The 25,166-nt window shown below is 42.0% G+C and overlaps 1 protein-coding gene and 1 non-coding gene across 6 annotated transcripts in view; both read left to right on the forward strand.

Annotated features, from left to right (window-relative positions):
* Window positions 1–25,166, forward strand: part of MYLK (myosin light chain kinase) — a 258,811-nt gene that overhangs the window by 35,520 nt on the left and 198,125 nt on the right. Inside the window, exon 1 of one of the 5 annotated variants that reach the window (XM_023623634.2) lies at window positions 18,880–18,945. The exons of the other annotated variants lie outside the window; for them this stretch is intronic. The gene's annotated coding sequence lies outside the window, so the exon portion shown is untranslated. Of the gene's footprint in view, window positions 1–18,879; window positions 18,946–25,166 lie in introns of those variants that run through there. 5 annotated transcript variants of the gene reach the window in all.
* On the forward strand, window positions 17,513–17,637 carry MIR9177 (microRNA mir-9177). The gene has a single exon (NR_128255.2). It is a non-coding gene; the product is annotated as a microRNA mir-9177 (primary transcript).

Here is a 25,166-nt window from a genome sequence, read left to right on the forward strand (position 1 = left end):
CATTGGTCTTGGCAATGAGTTTTTGGCTATGACACCAAAAGCTCAGGTAACAAAATCAAAAATAAACAAGTGGGACTCCATCAAACTAAAAAGCTTTTGCACAACAAAGGAAACCATCAACAAAATGAAAAGACAACCTATGGAATGGGAGAAAATATTTGCAAACCAAGAATCTCGTAAGGGATTAATATCTAAAATATAAAAGGAACTCATACAACTCAATAGCAAAAAACCCACAAATAATCTGATTAAAAAATGAGCAAAGGACCTGAAGAGACATTTTTCCAAAGAAGACGTACAAATGGGCAACAGGTATATGAAAAGGTGCTCCACATCACTAATCATCAGGGAAATGCAAATCAAAACTGATGCGAGCTTGGTAAGCTGAGGAGTTGAAAGAAAGATTTCTTGGACTCTCAAGGTCTGGCAGTAGTGCTCCTTTATTCAGAGAATAGCATGGGGACAGGACCCTTGGGCAGTGAAGAGCTGCAGCATGGGGACAGGACCCGTGGGCAGTGAAGAGTGGCAATGTGTTGAGGGTTAGGGCTAAATTTAAAAGGCATAGGTATGTGAGTTATTTCTTTACAAGACAAAGGAAAGATCATGTAAAAAAAATCATTAAAATAGTATCAGTGCAGGTGGGATCTGGTTATCGGGTGGTCGGGTGGTCTTATAACTTTGGATATGAATCAGGTCCGGACGTCCTGTACTTCCTAGAAGATGATATAGATTGGTATGTAGGCCAGGATGCCTTGCGCTTCTCTCCCTGGGGCAGCCTTGATCCACATCAAAAAACACAGTAAGATATCATCACCTGTTAGGATGGCTATTATCAAAAAGATGAGATAAATGCTGGTGAGGATGTGGAGAAAAAGGAACCTTTGTGTACTGTGGTGGGAATGTAAATTGGTACAGCCACTATGGAAAACAGTATGGAAGTTTCTAAAAAAATTAAAAATAGAACTACCATATGATTCTTCAATTCTACATCTGAGTATTTATCCAAAGGCAGTTAAGTCAGTATCTGGAAGAGATATCTGCATTTCCATGGTCATTGCAGCTTTATTCACAATAGCCAAGATATGGAAACAACCCAAGTGTCGGTTGATGGATGAATGGACAAGGCAAATATGATACACACACACAGGAATAACATTCAACCATAAAAGAAGGAAATACAGCCATTTATGACAACATGGGTGAACCTGGAGGACGTTATGCTAGATGAAATGAGGCAGATAGAGAAAGATGTATACTGCATGATCTCATTTATATGTGGAATCTAAAAAACCCAAACTCATAGGACCAGAGAGTAGAATGGTGTTTGCTGGGGGTGGGGAAATGGGGAAATAATGATCAAAGAGTATGAACTTTCAGTTGTAAGGAGAATAAATTCTGGAGACCTAATGTACAGCCTGGTGACTACAGTTAATAATACTGTATTTTATACTTGAAATTTGCTAAAAGAGTAGATCTTAAATTTTCTCACTACACACACACATAAAACATAACTGTGTGAGGTGATGGATGTGTTAATTAACTTGGTGGCAATCCTTTCACAATGTACACACATGTCTAAAGATTGCATTGTACACCCTGAAAAAAAAGGAAGCTGGAAGTGTCTCTCTTTTTTGGGCGCTTTTTTTCTTGGTATACTGTTATCCTGTCATTCTGGAACTGAACAGAGTTCTCTGAAAGCCAGTCACCTTTCCCCTATGCCAGCTAGATCATGGACCTATTTACCACAGGCCATGCATACTCTTCTCCTTGTCCTTCCCGGTAGCTCAGATGGCCTGGCTGTTCCTTCCTGCCTCACAAGGGAAGGATAAAAGGACCTCACAACCAGGCTAACCTGTGGGATGGGGTCACTTGTCACCAGTCGCTTGGCTTGTCTGACCTCTTTAAATTGAATCCCAATTTGCAAGGACATATTAAGAGACATGGTTGTTCCTTCTAATCTGTCTACTTTCATCTGTCTGACTGATTGTTCCTTCTCATCTTCATGGCTTCCGGTACCGTTGACATCTGTCTGACCTTCTTCAGCTCTGCTCTGACAGTTTCGTTTCTAGACTTGGACCTGTATTGGCTCTTGGACCACTGAGACTTGAGCTGTTGAATTGCTGATAGTGGGGTGGCGAGGGGTTTCTAGATTCTATTCCTCATTCTGGTCCCAGGTTCCTCCCTGGTGGGCCATGTGCCACTCCCACCACGGTACCCCAACACCATTCTCTAAGCCCCACCAGGCCCTCTGTCTTCGCTGTCAGAGTCTGTAGGTCCTACCCTGCCAGAGACAACATGTTGTTTGGCCCAGCAGCACATTGGGAGCCAGCCAAGTCTGTACTAGACATGGTCCTACCTTAGGATGCTTGTGGTCTCGTGATAGAGTGACACTAGAATGTAAGGTCCTCAGTGTGGGGGATTTTGTTCTGTTCATTATGTTTTGTTCATTTGTCCATTTTGTTTTGTTCATTAATGTATCCTCTGTGCTTAGAACAGTGACTGGTATTTAAGTCTTTAATGAAAATGTGCTGGACAAATGAATGAATGGACACAACTTCCACATACAGTGTCGAAAGAGAGAAGTACGCCAATGAATAGGGGAGTTTCAAGGGATGAGATATTAGCAGAGAAAACCAACAAACAAGCTGATGTTTTTTGTTGATGTTGACTATATGATTCTTTGCAATTTGTTGAGACTTGCATTATGGCCTCTTGCAGGTTAGTTTTTGAAATATTTCCTATGTGCTTGAAAAGGATAATGCATATTTTATAATTACTGAGTATAGGGTTCTAGATGTGTCTGTTAGATCAAGCTTTTTTGCCCATTGTAACAAATTTGGGAGCTTTCACACAAATAATTGTGAAATTGAATTAAATTGAGCAGAATTGACCTGATTCTGAGATGCTATATTTAGGTTGCAGTTGCTAGACCCCCATTCCCAAAACCAATGCTGGGGATATCCTCTATGTCTTTATCTCATTCCTGTTATCATTTTGTAGTGATTGTCTTTTCTGATTAGTTATGTTAAAGTCTATTTTGTCTGATATTAATTTTGCTATTCCAACTGTCTTATGGTTAGTTTTTGCCTGATGTATTTTCATATTTTTCCATTCATTTTTTTCAACCTCTTTATGTGTCTTCAACTCATCTTGTAAAAAGCATATAGCTGGGGGGCCAGCCTCGTGGCATAGTGGTTAAGTTTTCACACTCTGCTTCGGTGGCCCAGTGTTCACAGGTTCGGATCCCAGGGGCAGACCTAGCATTGCTTGTCAGGCCATGCTGTGGCAGGCATCCCACATAAAATAGAGGAAGATTGGCACTGATGTTAGCTCACTAGCAATCTTCCTCAAGCAAAAAGACAAGGACTGGCAACAGATGTTAGCTCAGGGCCAGTCTTCCTCACACACACACAAAAAGCATGTAGCTGGTATGTATGTATATTTGTGTGTGTGTGTGTATTTTAACTGGTGAATTTGGTCCATTTATATTTATTGTGATTTCTGATACAGTTGGCGTTTGAGTGACATGAGTGCACAGGAATGGAAGAATTGTTGATGGCCATGATGGGAGACAATTTACTGCAACAGTGTGCTAGAAGATACCTAATAAATGTCAGTTCTCCTTTCCAGCTCCTTCCCCTAGTCTCTGCCTAGTGGACATTTGGAGGATTTATGTTGATTTTGTCTGATTAGCTCTTTGAGTCCAAATGCTGTGTCATCCTGATGTTACTCTCAGCCTCCCTAACCTCCAGAGTTTTGACCTTGCGTGTGACGCATAAAAGAAGTGGGCTGATTGGAGAGGGTTAAAGAGGGAGTGGGTGGAAAGGAAATTGTGGCAGGAGGTGTTGATGACTCATTGAAAACATTCGAGTGGAAAGGAAGGCTAGAAATAGGGTGGTAGCTGGAAAGAGCAGTAGGTCTAATTGTGGGTCTTTTTCAAGAGAGGTTGTCTGGAGGCAGAGAGAAGGGAACTGACAGGTGAATGGTTAGAGATATTACTGTGGCAAGGACTAAATCTATCACTTATCAGCTCTTTAGAGTGGGTAGCGGGGAGAGAGAAGTATACAGAAAGAAATGTTTTCACACGGTGTACTATAGAAAAACATGTCTTTACTGAATCACCAGTGTAAACTACGTAAATACAAGTAATATTATTTTTAAAATGTAGATGACCCTCATACTCCATTACCTGGTTCTTAACAGACATTAGTTAATCTGACTGGATTTTCTTTTCCTACGTTTTAGCACTAGAAAGAACTTTCACTGTCCTCAAGTACATTTCCTGTCTAAAGTAGGAGACTCTTTACAGCATCCCTGACAGATAGCTGTCTAGGACATTTTGAACACTTGTGGTTTTCCAGGAGAGGACTTCTGGATCCCTCAAGAAGCTTGTACCTTTTTTTTAGCAGGGCATCCAGTTTTTTGCATTCTGACTAAAGCAGTTGCTCAGAATCATAAATGGAAACTGAATTTTATCAGATGCTCTTTTTTTTTTTTTTTTTTGCATCTAGTGGAATGAACATGTAATTTTTCTTCTTTAGTTAGTTGATAGGATGAATTGCACTGATTGATTTTCAAATGTTGAACTGTCTTACATTTCTGGGATAAATCCCACATAATAATAATGTGTTATATATATATATGTGTGTATGTATATGAAATTACTGAATTTGATTTGCTAGTATTTTGTTGAGGATTTTTGTGTTTATGTTCATGAGGAGTACTGATCTGTATCTAATTTTCATATCAGGAAATGTTGGTCTCATAAAATTTCTTTAATTCACGTTATCTGTTTTTTCTTGAGTGAGTTTTGGTAGTTTGTGTTTTTCAAGGAATTTGTCTATTTCATTTACGTTGTCAAATCTATGAACAGAGAATCATTCATAATATTTACATATCTTTTTAATGTCTGTAGGATCTGTAGTAATATATCCCCATTTCATTCCTCACAATTATAATTTGTATCTTTATTTTTTCCTGATCAGCCTGACTACAGGCTCATCAATTTTATTGATCTTTTCGAAGAAAAAACTTTTGGTTTCATTGTTCTTCTCTTTTCAATTGCATTGATTTCAGCTTTTGCCTTTATTATTTCCTTCCTTATGATCGATTTGGATTTAATTTGCTCTTCTTTTTCTGGTTTTCTGAAGCAGAGGCTTATATCATTGATTTGAGACTTTGCTTCTTTGCTACTATAAGGATTTAATGTATAAATTTCCTTCTAATCTTTAGCTGCTTTAGCTACATCCCTCAAAATTCAATACATCATTATTTTCACATCATTCAGTTTGAAATGTTTTCTAATCTTCTGACTTCTTCTGTGATCTATGGGTTATTTGGAAGTGTGTAGTTCAATCTCCTTATATTTAAGGACTTTTTCAAATATCTTCCTATTATTAGCTTATAGTTTAATTTCATTATGATCATAGAATATGTCTATGTGATTTCACTTCTTTTAAATTGATTCAAGTTTGTTTGTTGGCCCTGAATATGGTCTATCTTGGTCAATGTTTCATGTGCTCTTGAAAAGTATGTGTCTTCTGCCTTGTTGGGTGTAGGGTCAATTCAGTCAAGTTGGTTGGTCTTCAGTGCTTCTATATCCTTACTTATTTTCCATATACTTGTTTTATCAATTACTGAGAGAGGACAATTGAAGTCTCCAACTACAATTGTGGATTTGCCTAGTTCTCCTTTTAGTTCTAAGAGTTTTTGAATAATGTATTTTGGGGTTCTCTTGTTAGATGCATACATATTTGGAAGTGTTATATTTAGTGAATTAATGTTTTCATCATTATGAAATTACTCTCTTTATCCTTGCGAATATTCCTTGTTCTAAAATCTACTTTGTCTGATATTAATATAGCCATTTCACTTTTCTTTTGATTAGTGCTTGCATTTATACCTTTTTTATCCTTTTATTTTTAACCTATCTCAGTCTTTTTCTTTATTTTTATTAAAGTATAATTGATGTACTATATTAGTTTCAGGAGCACAACATATGATTTGACATTTATGTACGTTACAAAATGATCCCTACAAGTCTGGTAAGCATCTGTCATTAAAGTTGTTACGATATTATTGACTAAGTTCCCTATGCTGTACATTACATCCCTGTGACTTATTTTATGACTGAAAGTTTGTATCTCTTAATACACTTCACCTATTTCACCCATCCCGCACTTCTCTCCCTTCTGGCGACCAGCAGTTTGATCTTTGTATCTATGAGTTTGTTTCTGTTTTGTTTTTTAGATTCCATGTGTAAGTGAAATCATATGGTATTTGTCTTTCTCTATCTGACTTATTTCATTTAGCATAATACCCTTTAGGTCCATCCATGTTGTTGCAAATGGCAGGATTTCATTTTATGGCTGAGTAATATTCCATTGTATATATATACACCATATCTTCTTTATCCATTAATCTATTGATGGACACTTAGGTTGCTTTCATATCTTGGCTATTGTAGATAATGCTGCAATGAACATAGGGGTGCACGTATCTTTTCAAATTAGTTTTTGGCTTTTTGGATAAATACCCAGAAGTGGGATTGCTGGATCATATGTTAGTTCTATTTTTAATCTTTTTAGGAACTTCCATACTATTTTCCATAGTGACTGCACATTCGTTCCCACCAACAGTGTATGAGGGTGCCCTTTTCTCCACATCCTCACCAACGCTTATTTGTTGTCTTTTTGATAATAGCCATTCTGACAGGTGTGAGGTGATATCTCATTGTGGTTTTGATTTGCATTTCCCTGATGATTAGTGATGTTGAACATCTTTTCATGTGTCTATTGGCCATTTGTATGTCTTCTTTGGGAAAATGTCTATTCAGGTCCTCTATCTATTTTTCAATCAGATTGGTTTTTTTGATATTGAGTTGTATGAGTTGTTTATATATTTTAGATACTAACCCCTTATCAGATACATCATTTTCAAATATCTTCTCCCATTAAGTAAGTTGCCTTTTCATTTTGTTGATCGTTTCCTTCACTGTGCAAAAACTTTTTAGTTTGGTATCATCCTGTTTGTCTATTTTTGCTTTTGTTGCCTTGCCTGAGGAGACAGATTCAAAAAAATATTGCTAAGACCCATGTCAAAGAGCTTACTTCCTATGTTTTCTTTTAGGAGTTTTATGGTTTCAGGTCTTACATTTAAGTCTTTAATCCAATTTGAGTTGTTTTTTTTTTTATCTGTAGTGTAAGAAAGTTGTGCAGTTTAATTCTTTTGCATATAGCTGTCCAGTTTTCCCAACACCGTTTGTTGAAAAGACTCTCTTTTCCCCATTTTATATTCTTGCATTGTTTGTTGTAGTTTAATTGACCATATAAGCATGGGTTTATTTCTGGACTCTGTTCTGTTCCATTGATTTATGTGTCTGTATTTGTGTCAGTACCATTCAGTTTTGATTATTATAGCTTTGTAGAATAATTTGAAAGACAGAGAACGTGATACCTCCAGCTTTATTCTTCTTTCTAAAGATTGTTTTGGCTATTCAGGGTCTTTTGTGGTTCCATACAAATTTTAGGACTATTTGTTCTAGTTCTGTGAAAAATGCTGTTGGTATTTTGATAAGGATTGCATTGAATCTGTACATTGCTTTAGGTAGTATTAACGTTGTAGCAATATTAATGCTTCCAATCCATGTGCACGGTACCTCTTTCCATTTATTTGTGTTGTCTTCAGTTTCTTTCACCAGTGTCTTATAGTTTTCAGAGTACAGGTCTTTCACCTCCTTGGTTAATTTTTCTCCTAGGTATTTTATTCTTTTTGATGCTATTGATGTATGGGATTGTTTTCCTAATTTCTTTTTCTCATTGTTCATTATTAGTGTATAGAAATGCAACAGATTTCTATATATTGATTTTGTATCCTGCAACTTTACTAAATTTATTTACTGGTTCTAATATCTTTTTGGTGGAGTCTTTAGGGTTTTCTATATATGGTATTATGTCATTTGCAAATAGTGACAGTTTTACTTCTTCCCTTCCAATTTGGATGCCTCTTACTTCTTTTTCTTGTCTGATTGCTGTGACTAGGACTTCCAATACTATGTTGAATAAAAGTGGCAGGAGTGGGCATCCTTGTCTTGTTTTTGATCTTAGAGGGAATGCTTTCAGTTTTTTACTGTTAAGTGTGATGTTAGCTGTGGGTTTGTCAAATGTGGCCTTTATTATATTGAAGTATGTTCCATTGATACTTTGTTGAGAATTTTTATCATAAATGGATGTTGGATTTTGTCAAATGCTTTTTCTGTATCTATTGGGATGATCATATGATTTTTAACCTTCCTTTTGTTAAAATGGTGTATCTTGTTGATTGGTTTGTGGATATTGAACCATCCTTGCATCCCAAGGATAAGTCCCACTTGATCATGATGTATGATCCATTTTTAACATATTGTTGAGTTGGTTTGCTAATGTTTTGTTGAGAATTTTTCCATCTATGTTCATCAGGGATATTGGCCTGTAATTTTCTTTTTTTGTAGTGTCTTTGTCTGGTTTTGGTATCAGAGTAATGCTGACCTCATAGAGTGAGTTTGAAAGCATTCCTTCCTCTTCAATTTTTTGGAGTAGTTTGGGAAGAATAGGGACTAACTCTTCTTTAAATGTTTGATAGAATTCACATGTGAAGCTCTATGGTCCTGGACTTTGTTTGTTGGGTGTTTTTAAGTTGCTGATTCAGTTTCATTACTAGTAAGCAGTTTGTTCAGATTTTCTATTTCTTCCTGATTCAGTCTTGGAAGATTGTATGTTTCTAGGAATTCATCCATTTCAAATTTGCTGGCTTGTGTATAATTATTCATAGTAATCTCTTACCATCCTTTGTATTTCTGTGGTGTCAGTTGTAGCATCTCCTCTTTCATTTCTAATTTATTTTATTTGGGCATTCTCTCTTTTTTCTTGATGAGTCTGGCTAAATGTTTATCAATTCTATTTCTCTTTTCAAAGAACCAGCTCTTAGTTTCATTGATCTTTTAAATTATTTTTTTTAGTCTTTTTAAGTTATTTCATTTATTTCCACTCTGATCTTTATTATTTCTTTCCTTCTACTAACTTTGGGCTTTGTTTGTTCTTGTTATTCTAGTTTCTTTAGGCATAAGGTTAGATTGTTTATTTGAGATTTTTCTTGTTTCCTAAGGTAGGCCTGTATTTCTAGAAACTTCCCTCTTAGAACGTTTACTCTGTCCCCTAGATTTTGGAATGTGTTTCCGTTTTCATTTGTCTCAAGATATTTCTGATTTCCTCTTTGATTTCTTCATTGACCCATTGGTTGTTTAGCCGCCATACATTTGTGTTTTTTCCAGTTTGCTTCTTGTAATGAATTTCTAGTTTCATAGCCTTGTGGTCAGAAAATATCCTTGATAAGATTTCAGTCTTTTCAAATTTATTGAGACTTGTTTTGTGACCTAACGTGATCTATCCTGGAGAATGTTGCATGTGCACATGAAAAGAATGTGCATTCTGCTGTTTGGGGATGGAATGTTCTATATGTGTCTGTTTAGTCCATCTGGTCTAAAGTGTTTAAGGCCAGTGTTTTCTTGTTGATTTTCTGTCTGGATGATCTATTCACTGATGTAGGTGGGGTGTTAATAGTAGGGTCCCCTGCTATTGTTTTGTAACTGTCAATTTATCCTTTAATGTATGTTATTATTGCTTTATATATTTAGGTGCCCCTATGTTGAGTGCATAGATATTTACAAGTGTTATATCCTCTTGTTAGATCAATCCCTTTGTAATTGTGTAGTGTCCTTTGTCTCCTGTTACAGTCTTTGTTTTAAAGCCTGTTTTTTCTGGTATAAGCATTGCTACCCCAGCTTTCTTTTTGTTTCCATTTGCATGGACTATCTTTTTCCATGCCTTCACTTTCTGTCTTTAAATCTGAAGTGAGTCTCTTTTAGGCAGCATATATATGGGTCTTGTTTTTTTAATCCATTCAGCCACCCTATGTCTTTTGATTGGAGCATGTAGTCCATTTATATTAAAAGTAATTATTGATAGGTATGTACTTATTGCCACTTTGTTCATTGTTTTCTGGTTGTTTTTGTAGTTCTTATCTATTCTTTTCTTCTTGTCTTGCTCTCTCCCCATGTGATTTGGTGACTTTCTTTAGTGTTGTGTTTATATTCCTTTCTTTTTGTTTTTTCTGTGCCTATTGTAGGTTTGTGTTTGTGGTTCCCATGAGGTTCATATATAACAACCTATTATATAGCAGTCTATTTTAAGTTGATTGTTGCTTAAGTTTGAGCATGTTCTAAAAGCACTACATTTTTACTTCTCCCCCCATGTTTTGTTTTTGACGTCGTTTTATATTTTTTTTGTTTTGTGTATCCCTTAACTAATTATTGTAGATGTTGGTGATTTTACTACTTTTGTCTTTTAACCTTCAAACTATATAGATGGTTGATCCACTACTTTTACTATATGTCTGCCATTTCCAGTGAATTTTTTTCTTTCATAATTTTCATGTTTCCAGTTATGGCCTTTTCTTTTGTGTCTAAAAAAGTCCCGTTAATATTTCTTATGAGGCAGCTTTAGTGGTGATAAACTTCTTAGGTTTTGCTTGTCTGAGAAACTCTTTATGTCTTCTTCAATTCTGAGTGATAACCTTGTTGGACAGAGTATTCTTGGCTATAAATTTTTTCTGTTTAGCACTTTGACTATATCATGCCACTCCCTTATGGCCTGTAAGGTTTCTGCTGAAAAATTAGCTGATAGTCTTATGGAGATTCCCTTGTACAAGACCAGCTGTTTTTCTCTTGCTGCTTTTAAGATTCTCTCTTTATCTTTATCTTTTGACGTTTTAATTATAATGTGTCTTGGTGTGGGTCTTTTTGGGTTCATCTTATTTGGAACTCTCTGTGCTTCCTGGACTTGGATGTCTGTTTCCTTCACCAGGGTGGGAAAGTTTTCAGCCATTATTTCTTCAGATACATTTTCTATCCTTTTCTCCCTCTCTTCTCCTTCTGGGACCCTTGTAATGTGAATGTTAGTATGCTTGATGTTGTCCCAGAGGTCCCTTAAGCTATCCTCATTTTTTAAAATTCATTTTCTTTTTTCTGTTCCCTTTGGGTGTTTTTCACTACCCTGTCTTCCAGGTTACTGATCTATTCTTCTGTGTCATCTAATCTGATGTTGATTCCCTCTAGTATATTTTTTGTTTAAGTTATTGTATTCTTCAGCTCTGATTGGTTCTTTTTTAGATTTTCTGTCTCTTTGTTGAAGTTCTCACTGTGTTCATCCATTCTTCTCTCAAGTTCAGTGAACATCTTTATGACTATTACTTTGAACTCTATCTGGTAGATTGCTTATTCCATTTTCTTTAGTTCTTTTTCTGAGGTTTTTGTATTGTTCTTCCATTTTGGACGTATTCCTCAGTCTCCTCATTTTGCCTTACTCTGTGTTTGTCCCTATGTATTAGGTAGGTCAGCTATGTCTACCAGTCTTGAAGGGGTGGGCTTATGTAGAAGGTGTCCTGTGGGGCCTAGTAGTGCAGTCCCCCCAGTCACCAGAGCCAGGTGCTTCAGGTCCCCTGTGCTGGCTGTGTGTGGTCTCCTGTTGTGCCTGGGCCATGATTGCCATGGGTGTGCTGGTGTGTGGGATGGTCCCCCAGGGCGGGAGCTGCTTTGGAGGGGTTCTGGTGCTGGCCAGGGCTGCTAACTGTGTGGAGTGGGGCAGGAGCCACTTTGGAGGGATGTTAGCTGGGGCAGGTCCACAAGGGAACACCGGGGCTAGGTGGGCAGTGCTAGCAAAGTAGATGGAGAGTGTAAGAAATGGCACCCTCCAGGGCTGGGCCAGCTAGGTAGAAAGAGAGGAAAAGAAATGGTGTCCACCAGCAGTTCCATCCCTTGAATAAATTCCAACAGATCCCTGCCCCTCCCGCACACATCCTAAAACTAGTTAATGAATCCCCTTCATGTATAACCCAGGCAGTATTCAAACTACTGCTTCTGTGCTGGGACTTGAAGCATGTGAGTTCATGTGCATGCCCTTAAAGGTGTCTCAGTTTCCTACAGTCCTCTGGCCCTCCTGGACATAAGCCCCACTGGTTTTCAAAGCTAGATGTTGTGGATCTCATCTTCCCCATGCATGTCCCCTGGGCTGGGGAGTCCAATGTGGGGCTTAGGCCACTTGCACATCTGAGAGGACATCTGCAATTGTGATGTCCCTCCTCCTGTGAATTGCTGTGCTGGGGGCGTGGGACCTGAGTAGACTGTGTCTCCGCCCCTCCTACCTGTCTTGATGTGGCTCTTTCTTTATATCCTTAGTTGTGGGAAATCTGTTCTGCTAGTCCTTTAGGTCATGCTCAGCGATAGTTGTTCTATATGTGGTTGTAGTTTTGGTGTGTCCTTGGGAGGAGGTGAGCTAAGAATCTTCTTACTTTGCCATCTTGGTCTAACTCCCTCTGTCTTTATATTTAAAGTAGACTTTTTGTAGACAGCGTGTAATTGGGTCTTACTTTTTTATGCACTCTGACAGTCTTTAATTGATGTGTTTAGACCGTTTACATTTAATGTAATTATTGTTATGGTTGGATTAAAAATCTACCATCTAGATGCTTTATTTGTTTCATCTCTTCTTTGTTCCTTTTATCCTCTTTTGATGCTTACCTTTGTATTAATTGAGAGTTTTTATTATTTTTTTATCACCATGATTGGCTTATTATATTTATTTATTTTAAAAAATTTCAGTGTTTACTCTAGTGTTTACAACATGTGTCTTTAATCATAGTCTACCTTCAAATAATATTGTACCACTTCATGTGTAGTATAGAAACCTTAGAACATTATACTCCAAGTCCTTCTCTCCCAACTTTTGTACTATTGTTGTCATACGTTTTTCTTTCATGTATCCTATAAACCCATAGTACATTACTACTATTTTTACTTTAAACAGTTATTGTTAGAACAATTAAAAAAATTTTTATGTCTTTCATACTTACCTATATTTTTTAAAGTTTTTCCTGAAGAAGATTAGCCCTGAGTTGCCATCTGTTGCCAATCTGCCTCCCTTTTTTTCTGCTTGAGGAAGATTAGCCCTGAGCTAACGTCCATGCCACTCTTCCTCCATTTATACGTGGGTTGCCCCACTAGCATGGCTGATGAGTGGTGTAGGTCCATGCCTGGGATCTGAACCCGCAAACCTGGGCTGCTGGAATGGAGCATGCCAAACTTAACCAATATGCTACGGGGCTGGCCCCTATACTTACCTTTATTTTAACCATTTCTAGAGATCTTAGTTTATTTAGATCCAGGTTCTGTCTGGTATATGCCTTCTCCCTGAAGAACTTCTTTTAACAATTCTTGTAGTACAAGTCTGCTGATAATGAATTCGCTCAGGTTCTCATCTATTTAAAAAAATTGTTCTTTCTCCTTTATTTTTGTGAGTTATTTTTATGGGCATAGATTCTGAGTTGACAGGTGTTTTCTCTTTCAATACTTTTAAGAAGTCATTTTGTTGTTTTCTGGTTTGTGTTGTTTCAGATGAGAAGAGTGCTTGAATCCTTACCTTTCTCCTCGTTTATTTAATATGTTTCTCCCTCTCCCTTTGATGGCCTTTAATATTTTCTCTTTGTCTTTGATTTCAGCAGTTTGAATATGACATGTCTAGGTGTGTTCGATTTTTGTTTGGTTTGGTTTTGTATTTATATTGCTTGGAATTCTCTGAACTTCTTGGATCTGTGATTTGATATATTTCAGTATTTTTGGAGAATTCTTGGCTGTTATTCCTTCACATATTTCTTCAGCTCCATTCTCTATTTCTTCTTTTTCTAGGATTCCAATTACACATGTATTAGACCATTTGATACTGACCCGCGGCTCCCAGATGCTTGGTTCTCTGCCTCCCCTCCACCACTCTTTTATTTCTTTGTGTTTCCATTTGGATAATTTCTCTTGACCTATTTTCAAGATCCCTGATTTTGTTTCCTCAGTTGTGTTGAGTCTGCTGAGGAGCCTGTGGAAGCATCCTTCATCCACAGAAAAGAGAAGGAAATTGGTGGTTGGCTAGTGCTGGGGTAACGTGGAGGATTTGGGGTAGTGACTACAAATGAGCACAAGGTTTCTTTTTGGGGTAGTGAAAATGTTCTAAAATGCATTGAGATGATGGCTGCAGAACTCTGACTATACTAAAAAACCATTGAATTGTACACTTTAAATTACAGGGTGTTTTACATGGGTGAATTACATGATATGTGACTTATATCTCGATAAAGCTGTTCTTAAAAAGAAACCTTCATGCCTTAGGTTCAGAGGCTACATTGATTGATCAGGGAGAGACAAGAAATCTTACTGATAGTGTTGAAGGATAGACAGAACAAAAAATAATTCTGAGGGAAATGTTGCTGTAACTGAAGCTGGTAGAAGGATAGAGAACATTTATTATTTTACTGTTGTGTATCTGATTCTAAGTGTTGGAAACTGTACTAAATGTTCTTAACTAGTTCATGTCTTTATCTTTTCATATGTTTTATTAGTTCCTATAGGTAAAATGTGGTTTATGGTTATTAGTCTTATAGATAAAACAGTTCCAAGTCCTCTCATTGCTTTGAGTTCTCTCCAGTGTTCAAGCTCCCTTCTACTGTGTGCTCTGGGATGCCTGACCCACGAGGTGCTAGTGTTACTGGCAGACTTTAATGACCTGAGAGTCTTCTGTTATAAAACAATATATGAGTAGGGCCTGGGAGAGTTCTCTCAAACGAGAATTTCAGGACAGTTTGCCTACATGGGATTCTCTAAGAAATCCACGAGAATCTCATGATAGCCCAGCAGATGCTCCTTCTCTGTGGAGAAGACACATGTGCCCCTGGGGTGTTGTATGTCTGCAGACACTCAGAAGTCTTTTAGATGGTTCTTGATGTTTCTAATATAGAATAATTCCCAAAATTTACTAAGTGAAAAAAGCAGGGTATAGAACAGCATTTGTAATATGCTATAATTTGTATTTAAGACAAAATGGGGACAAAAACATATGTGTATTTCAGGGGCTGGCCTGGTGGCATAGTTTGCATGCTCCACTTGGGTGGCCTGGGGTTCGTGGGTTTGGATCTCGGGTGTGGACCCACACAGAACTCATCAACCCATGCGGTGGAGGTGTCCCTTGTACAAAATAGAGGAAGACTGGCACAGATGTTTAGCTCAGCGACAATCTTCCGCAAGTAAAAAGAAGAAGATTGGCAGCAGATGTTAGCTCAGGGCCAATCATCCTCACCAAAAAACAAACAAACAAACATGTGTATTTTTATAGCTTATCCCTAGGAGACACTGAGGACCTGGCTGACTCTGCGGAAGGAGTAGGAGCTGGGTAACGAGGAACGGGGTGAAAGAGATTTTACTGCACACTCTTTTGTATCTTTTGAATTTTGAACCATATAAATGTATTGGCTATTCAAAGAGAAATACGAGTTAAATTAAAAACAAAATCCTTCTAGGATGGTTAACCAAACTTGAGACTTAGATTGGCCCCTGATAATTTCCTCTTTGCCCCCATTTTTTTCTTAGGTCTTCCTTCTTCGGGCCCTCCACCTCTAATCATTTGCCTGCAACAGACAGGTTGCGAGATCCCCCTCCCTCTCAGAATCCAGTAGAAACTCTTCAGAGGGGTGGGCAGCATTTCTAGAGTATCTCTTGTGGCTGCTTGCCATATTTATCCCCAAACCTTCTCAAACTGGCACCTCCATCAGGCTTACCTGGAGGGCTTGTTGAAACACAGGTTACTGGGTCCCCCTTCAGAGTGTCTATTCAGCAGATCTGGATAGTTCTAGCAAGCGCCCAGGTGATGTTAGCGGGCACCACAGTTTGAGAACCACTGCTCTAGGTGAAAATAGTTTCTCCTGTGATGTGTTGACGTGCAGGTTTGGTGTTCCAGTTTTGTCCTCATTTAGACATATGAAGAAATAAAAACAGGAGAAGCCCGTCCCTTTCCATGGGCATTCCCGTAGCTCACCATTGTCCATCTCTCTGTCCAGCCAACAGTACCCATCAGGTTCTGTCCCCTTCATAAGATGGTATGCATGTCACCACCAGCAGGACTGAGATATCAGAAGCCTGACATCCCCCTTCATGTGTACTCCCCAGAGCAGACATTCTTTCTGTCACTGCTGTCAACTCCCTATGAAGACTTAATTGGGATTTAAGAGCAGGCATTACAACTGTCATGCTAATTGCTGATTCCCCTTCCAGTGTTTCTCAGCAGGGGCACTGTTAGCATTTTAGATGAGACAGTTCTTTATAATGAGCATTCTGTTTAATATAGAATATTCAGCATCCTTGTCCTCTTCCCCATATCCTCAAGCATTACGGCAAGCAATAATCCCACCACAATCCCAGTGCTCCCCCTCCTCAAACCTTCTCCTTCCCCACTTCCCGCAGAGCGGGTGGTATGGTGCCCTGAGAACCACTGTGTCTTGTAATAAGCTACCAGACCCCTGCCCAAACCACATTACCTTAGCTCCCTGCAAAAATCTGAAGTCATGTTTTAATATTTTCCTTGCTTTCATTAAATGTTCATGTTAAAAAGTGGCCAAATGGTGAGTATTTCTTTCTGAAACACTATGGGTGGAATTGCCCATCATGATGTTCAGTCTCCTCTCTGTAGAGATTAGCAGTGGAGGGCCCTGTTCCCCGATGAAGTGCCTTTACATCCTTGCCCGGCAAGGAGACTTATAGCACTCATCCTGTTCCCTTTTTATGCCATGCATGTTAGGGAACTGAGGAATAGATGTAATGCTTGATAAGGTTGCACATTAGCTTAGAAAACCATTTTGCATGTATTATCAGCTTTTATACAGTCTTAGTTTTTAAATAATCAGTAGGTTAATTTTGCATTTTTAAAAATTTTTGTTTTTAAATTATTTTTATTTTTTTGCTGAGAAAGATCTGGCCTGAGCTAACATCCAATGCCAATCTTCCTCTTTTTGCTTCAGGAAGATTAGCCCTGCCCTAACATCCGTGCCAGTCTTCCTCTGTTTTGTATGTGGGGTGCCGCCACAACATGGTGACGAGTAGTGTAGGTCTGCGCCTGGGAACGGTATCCCTGAACCCAGGCTGGTGAAGCAGAGTGCACCAAACTTAACCACTATGCCACCAGGCCGGCCCCTAATGTTGCGTTTTCTTGTGAGTGACTTCAGGTGCTTTTAGAAGCAGTCCTTGGGAAACATTGAGTTGTGAAAGGATTGTAGCCAGGAATGGCCTAATCCGCCAGGCAAAAGGATGGGCACGGCAGAGCACACAGGGCCTCGGGTGGGCACAGGACAGGTCACGGGCCTCAGACACAGGACGAGCAGCAGGCGAGGAGGCTCGTCTTGCGGGCAGCAAGTGGAAGGGTGGCTGGTGAGGATAAGGCCAGGTGTGCTCAAGCTGGAGGTGGAGTCAGGGTCAAAGAATCAAGAGCCACAGGTATCCCTGAGTCCTCACCAAGGTGGAGAATCCTTGAGGAGAGTGACAGCAGATGGACCGAGCTTGCTGGGTAGAGAGAAGTTCTGCTGGGATTGGCTGCCTTAACTGGTGAGAGACGCAGAAACCGTTACTTACAGGAACACCATCCTGCTTTGCTCCCACTTTGTCCTGTGGCCTGATTACCAGGAGCAGTGGGTGCAGACAGGCTGGCACTCTTGGGATCAGCTTTCTGCTGAAGCTACCTGTTCCGGTGGAAAACAACATCTAACATCCACCACCTCCCAGCCCTCCTCTGAGGGCCCAGTCCTCACAAGGTGTGTTGGGAGGGGGGGGGCACCCCCCCAGATGGAAGGTGTCCACCCTCTGGATCTCCTGTGTCATTTAAGGGATTGTATGAGGACCTTTCAGTGTGAAGGTCTCTACTGAAATTCTTTGAGAGAGCTTGATTTCCTTTGGGTTTACAAACTATCCTTTACAAATTAACACACCTCCTGGAAGGAGAGCTCACAAAGGCTCAGAGACAAATCATTTGCACCTTTGAGAGAATGGAGTTACTGCCTACCGTAGGCGTTGTTTGCCTCCTAATAAATACATGAAATTTGCTGCTGGAGGGAGATAGAAGTTTCTGCATGGAGGAGGAAGGGTGAATTCAGGAGCTTGGGCTGAGCTGAGGGGTGGCCCCTGTGGGCCCCCTCAGTGTGGGTTCTAGGGGGCAGGGGATGTGAGCTGGGCCCTGGGACGGTGAGGGAGGGTCGCTCATTTCTGAGGACAGTCCTCTCCCGGGTGTGGGTAGTTTCTTCTGCCCTGCCTGCTCCTCCTTCTCCTGGCCGTGTCACCGAAGCCCAGCCCCTGGTTGCCCAGGAGCCAGCTTCCCCCAAAGGCCCCAGCAGCCACCTACCTGCACTGCCTCTCTCCCGCAGGGAGACGGCTGCTGTGACTTTCCTCCCTCAGCCCTGCCAGCGCCTCTTCCCAGACCCTGTGACCTCCCCCCAGCTCCAGCCTCCTTGGTTCTCCCACGTCTGTCCTCTGTCGGGGAAGGAAGCACCTTGTTCTGGTTCTCTTTGTAACTACAGTTTCCTGAACTCTAAACCCATCACCGCCCCTCCCCCCCGACACACAATAATAATAAAAGCAACTATTGTCATCTTTGGGAGGTTTCCATGTTTCCACACAGCCTCAGTGAGTGGCATTCTCCTCCCAGCCGCTCCCACTCCCTCTTGCACGTCTGTCCCTGACTTGGCTTTCCTGTCCTTTCCTGTCCTGGCATTGGCCAGGTGGCTCCCAAATTGGCTGCCTCTGCTGCAGTTCAGAACAACTTCAAGAGCTCCCCGGTGGAGGGCCCCCCTGAGCCCACAGGGAGGCTGACCTCCAGGACGTCTTTCCTCATCCTCCAAGCCCAGTTGCCACAACAAACAGCGCAGGAGGCGTTGGTGGGTGGGCAGAGTGTAAACTCTGCTGCTGTCCATTCTTCCTCCGTCTGCCCTGAGGAGGCTGCAGAGAGGTGAACTGTGTGTCTTCCTGGGTGGCTGGGAGAGACTGGTGCGCCCGAGGTGAGATGACACCTGGCTGGGTGCCCAGACAGGCGGGGGTGAAGTCAGCATGCTTTAGCGTTCACTGCTGACCTTGGTGTCGCTGGTCAGAATTCTAGAACTGGTGAAGTGGAGGAGCCAGCCAGGAAATAAGATTCGTTAAGGTGCTCTGGCCTCTGCTGGAGACTGTTCACACTGCCAAACTATGGTACTCCGTCCTTCCAAGGTGGCCAAAAGCTTCCTCCTCCTGCTGGTCCAGGAGGCTGCTCTGATGAACTCCCTTTGGTCTTGATTTCCCCCTTGACTCCATGGCTCCTTAGCAAGCAGCCTTCATGGGGGATGGAGCACAGGGAGCATTCTGTGTTAACTGTGGGGCCAACCTACTCCACGTCCTGACCTGGAGCTCCCACAGGCCCTGCTTCACGGACACAGTCATCTCCACCCTGTTCAGTCAGAAGCCCCACGTGAGAGTAACGTAGAGTGGGTCTGCTTAACACAGATGGTGCCTTCTTTGGGCAGCTATACAATGGTAAATATTCTCAGTAATATTTCAGAAATATGGGTGATCTGTGTGGAGAACTGAGTGTGGAAATAGGGAGGCAGTTAGGAGTCTGCTGCAGTGGTCTGAGAGCGTGATGCTGGTGGCTTGGATGGCATGGAGGTGGCAAGGAGTGATCAGATTACAGCTAGAACTGATGAGAGTTGCTGATGGATTGGAGTGAGAGAGGGATGAGGGAGTGAGGGATGACTCATAGGCCTGAGCATTTGGATAGATGATGGAGCCTCTTTGCCTGGGTGGGAAATGCTGCAGGAGGAGCACATTTGGCTGGAGAAAATTGAGAGATCTTATTCTATTTGGTTAGATAAACCAGTGGAGATGTGGAGTAGGCCGTTCGATGTAAGCTTCTGGAGGTTGGCGGAGAGATTGGATCGGAAATATATTTGGGAATCTCCAACCTCTAAATGGTATATAAACCATGAGAGTGGATTTGATCCACTTGGAAGTGAGCATGCCCATCACTGAGAAACCAGGGAAGAGGGGGGGCCGGCCCCATGGCCAAGTGGTTAAGTTTACGCCCTCCACTTTGGCGGCCCAGGGTTTCGCCGGTTCGGATCCTGGGCAAGGACATGGCACTGCTCATCAAGCCATGCTCAGGCAGCATCCCACATGCCACAACTAGAAGGACCCACAACTAAAAATATACAGCTGTATACCGGGGGGCTTTGGGGAGAAAAAGGAAAAATAAAATCTTTAAAAAAAAGAAACCCAGGAAGAGGAACTAGGAAGAAAAAGAGGAGAGTGCAGCATCCCAGAGACCTAGAGAAGAAAGTCTCTCCAGAAAGAGGGGGTGATTACCTGTGACAGTGCAGTTGATAGCATTTAAAGGCATTGTCAGACTGGGAGTAGTGTCCTCTTGATGATTTCCTGGTTTCTTTTGTGCTCATGGGTTCCGCCTTCCCTCATTAGACTGGGAACTCACTGCAGCCAGGGATTGCTTGGTTTTCTTCTGTTTGTGCTTAGAGCCACTCAAAGCTGTGGCTTAACTGCCTGCTGGCAAAGCTCTGCTATCTGGAGGTGGAGGCCTGAGGGGACACGTCCTTGTACGAGCTGCTTTTGGAGCTGTCCATCACTGGGGCAGCGGGGACAGCATTGATGAGGAAGGGGCAGGGCTAGTCCCACTCTCGGCAAAGAGGCTAGTGATGTCCCAGCTCTGAGCAGAAAGGGTTGGGTGGCAGAGGAGAAAGGAAGGAAGAGGAAGGAGACAGAGAAGTGTCAGATTCCTGATTTAGGGAACTGTCAGCACCTTAAATGTAGCCAAACAGATCCAACCTGAGGAAGAGGGGTACTGAAGGGTTGAAATGAGCTCTTTGAATGGCCATTGATGGATGCAGCAGTTGAATCCTCTACCTTCCACCCCTGCAAATATATATGATGCCTGCTGTGGCTGAAGAAGGCTGGAGGAGCTTCTCACGGCTTCCCGTGGAGGTACCTGACTCAGAACCACCAGTTCAGGTCCTGACAAAGAGCAGACACCCTTTGTCTGGAGAGGAATTCTGTGGGCAATGCTTTGGGACAGTCCTGCCCTCTTCCCTTGACTGAGCTCCATTGATCTGTATCTGTGGGGATAACTGGGCCTGAAGGTCTGGCCATCTCTGACTGGTGGCAGAGCCTGTGGTGGAACAGCCTCAAAGACCCCTATAGGCTGGGAATTAATCTGTGTAGGGAGAGAGCTGAGTTTGCTGGCAATTGGGAGTCTAGGAGAAGATTTGGATCCTGCCCTGTCTCTTACACAGACAGAGTGAAAGCAGAGGACCCATAGGATCATAGGAAAGCATAGCAGTGGTTTCTGGTTGGGGCACCGTGAGAGCTTTGAAGAGATGGGAGGTCATCTTGAAGAGGCAGGACCGGAGGTTGAGAACCCTCTGCAACACAAAGGAGACACTGGGAGTGGGATGAGGATGAATTCCTGGCTCTACAGACTTTAAGCTGGTAATAAGTCTGCAAGCCAAGGGTCCAGCCCCTGGAGTTATCCTGGGAACCTAACTACTAAACTTTTCTGGGTGATCCCTGATCATGGGGCCTGATAAAACCCAAGCTTATTGCTCAAACTATGTTAAGATAAAAGCTGTTTTTATTCATTTGATATCCATTAAAGCCATCACAGATTAATTATTTTTCAAAAGAAAGAAAACTATGCCACAGTTCTGCAAGTAACTTCTGACCAGATGTTGAGGTCTTGGGATACCCTGTCATGCTTGAAATATTGTAAGAATTCTTTAGACAGTAAAATCTAAAAATAAAACCCCCCAAATTAAAAAGATGAATAAGAGAAAAGCATTGTAGTTTAAGAGATTTATTGGCTTATTTATTTTTCTTTATTTTTGAAAAGAAGCATGAGTTATAATTTAATACCAGATGCTGAGACCTAGATATACCCAGTTTTGTAGTGGAGAGGGAGGACACTTATAAAATGCAAGGACGTTCCTGAGAGAAAAAGCTGTGAAAATTACTGGGAGCTCAGCTGAATAGTCATTGGGTGTCTACAAGATAGAGTTTATCATGCGCATGAATCCTCGATCTGAAAATGAGTGATGGCGGTAGTGGCACGGGCAGGGGACAGGCGTAAAGACCATGTCTCATTAATTCGTGGTGTCTGAGGAAGGTTTGGAACCACTGACAGCTTCCATATCTACCAGCCTCCCACTAAGCTGCCTGGGGTGAGTTGAAATTGTATTTCATGACGTTATCCCTAACTGTGTTCCTTTCTTTCTTGGTGCCTGAGGTGAGTCTGGAGTGCATACATGGCAGTATGTACCCTTCCCCGCTCCATTCATACAGCTGCCTTCTCAGATCCCAGCTTGCTCTGGATTATAGCTTTTGTGGTTCTAGGCCAGATTTCCCAGAAGGATGTGGGTGTTGTTCTTTCTTCTTCCTAATTATGCCAGCCGATGTCCTGCTGACCTTCAGCCATATTGTATCCCTCAGGTCATGCACCCCACCTTCTGGGGGATGAGAGTGGTTAGTATAAGAGGCCTGCTCAGTGCTCTCCGTGAAGAGTGAGGGGAGAGCCAAGAGCATCCTCAGGTGATGGTAGAACTTGAACTTCTCTTGCCCACAAATTGAATGAAGATAGAAACTTGTCAGGCGTTTTATACAACACAAACCCAGTGTATGACACCATAGATGAGAAGCTAGACTTAGGAGGAGGCTCTACCTGGTCTGGTGGGAGAAGTAAGTGGAGTGGGAGGAGAAACTATGGTCTGTGTCTCTCAGACAAGGGAATTTGAAAGGGGGACTTCCAAGTTCAAGTTCAAAAGTTGTCTTCTCCCCCAGAAAAGCTTTAGAAGGACCTCAAAGGAGTGGGTCTTTCAATTAAAATCAAGAAGAAGAAAATCAACATGAATAAATAAGGAAAAATCCTTCATTTAGGATTTTTAAAAAATCAGCTAACCATGAACAGAATGTGATGGGGTTAATGACAGTTTAAGATAAAGACTGTGGTGGTTGGGGAGGGTCGCCACTGTCTCTTTTCCAGGTTGTTGTTAGCAACTGTGCAGAGTCTGAGATTTCACCTACTTGCAAGCTAGTGAGCTAGCCTGCCACAGTTTCATGAATGCTGGCAAAAGGTTAGGGACAAAGGACTTTTTGATTCATAACAATAACAGTGACCGGGGTATCAGCATCTTCTTGCACTGGTTCTTTGAGCTCAGTCCCCATAGGGTGACACAGAGGGCCAGGTGGCACCTGCACACACAGTAGATAGAAATCCTGAACTTAGGGAACTCAAGTCTTTTATAGTGGATAGTAAGCATGCCTGCATTTTGCTCCAGAGGGAGACAATATCTCTCTCTTCCAAGGTTGTTTACAATACAAATATTCTTGAAAAGATAGTTTAGAACAAAGGCAGTCAGTGCCTCTACCTGCAAGATGTGCAGAACTGTGAGAGACCCGTGGAGAATGGCCCCCAGCTGCTGCATTGATGCGAAGGGAAAGGAAGCTAGTGTTTCTTGCCTCCTTGTTCTGCACCAAGCACTGAGCAGGAGACTAAAGCTCAGGAGTGGTACTATTGTTGTTGCATCAGTAAGGAAGCTGGTGAGTAATGGAACAGGAATATCCAGCTGCAGGATTTGTCTAGGTATTACATAATTATTCTATGCTAAACATTGCTCTAAAAAATAGCTAAACCTTAATTAGATGCTTTTCAGATGCCAGGCACGGTTCTAAGCCTTCTCCATGAGTTAACTGTAATTCTCATAAGGAAGATTATCAGGTGCTCCTGAGGAAACTGCGGAGGAAACTGAGGCACCATGCGTGTTGGGGCTGGAATTCAAACCTGTGCGTTTAGCCACTGTGCTCCTTTGTTCTTTCCTCAGTCCTCACCAAGAGGGTCATGGTGAAACTAGTGTGTGCCCAGAAGGGTTTGGAAACCATGCCAAATATGAATAGTTGAAGGAGCTGAGTGTATTTCGTCTGCAGAAGGATAAAGAATAAATGATGACTGTCTTCAAATATTTGTAGGCATGTCTGGTAGAAGAGTAGAGTTTACTCTGTGACCCCAGGGGCTAGAATTGGGTTCAGTGAGTGGGGCGTAGATCAGGGCTTAGCCCATGATGGAGTGGGCTGCTTGTGAGGGTGGGAGCTTCCTGTTGCAGGACTTTCTGGGTGATTACCTCTCAGGATGCCCTGGCTGGGATCTGTCAGTGGCCCCACGATAAGCACCTCTGTTTCTCCTTTCTACGGGAGCTGGACAATGGAGGAGGACGGCCCTAATGAGGTGCTCTAGACCTTTCCTAGAGCACTGTGCTGAGCACAGTGACCTGACCTCCCTCCCCTGCCATCCCTTCCTGTCCCCTCTCTGAGAATTCTCTTCTGTCAGGCATGCCAAGAGAGGGTTCTTGCATGAGTGAGGGGAGTGTCCTAACTCTGAGGAGTCCAAGCCCATCCTGAGGGGGCTGCGGAGTTAGTCTTGGCTGCATCCCTGGGCCCGCAGCTCCCAGCTCTCATAGGCACTCGGCACTTGTAGGCCTGCTCTGTCTCACCACCGGCCTCACCGTGATCTTGGCTAAGTCCTGCCTCTAACCCTGATGGGTTTGGTTCCATCCCTGCTGCCAGCCTGTAGTCACCAGCCTCATGGCTCGGCCAGGCCCTGGCAATTGTCCACACACACACACACACACACACCAGGCCCTCTGTTGCCCGCTTTGAGACAGAACAGTATTCCTCTACTGGATGGGACGTTGCATTAGAAAATTTCCGTGGTGTCTTAAATGTATCTGTGGTTCTGTGATTCACTCTTTCCTTGTCAGTAACCTGTGCTTTAGAAAGCAACTGGGAACAAGTAGTTGGGTCCAGCACTGCTCTGTAAGGCCCTGGCTGTGGCCCCGTGGCCACTCCCCTGGTCTTGGGCAGCTCAAGTCCTGAGCAGGGCAGGTCTGGTCCAGATACAAAACCAAGGAGAAGCCCTGGGCAGGTGGGGAAAGGAATTTGGGGAGATGGTGAGCAACAGGAGTGGTAGCAACTGGTTTAATGGCGTCTGTTCCACTCAGCCAGAAACATCTTCTGTTGGAAGCTGAGACTCCCTAAATGTGATCTCAATTAGCCTGTGCACATCTTTAAAATTAATTACATTCTCATCAAAGGGTTTGAGAGAGTGATGTTTAGCCCGGGGCAAAGGGCATGATCAGGATCTGATCCTGAAATAATGTCTCTGCTATCCCAGATGTCACGAGTAGCTAAGAAT

The sequence above is a fragment of the Equus caballus genome, chromosome 19 (assembly GCF_041296265.1).
Source record: "Equus caballus isolate H_3958 breed thoroughbred chromosome 19, TB-T2T, whole genome shotgun sequence".
Lineage (NCBI taxonomy): Eukaryota > Metazoa > Chordata > Mammalia > Perissodactyla > Equidae > Equus > Equus caballus.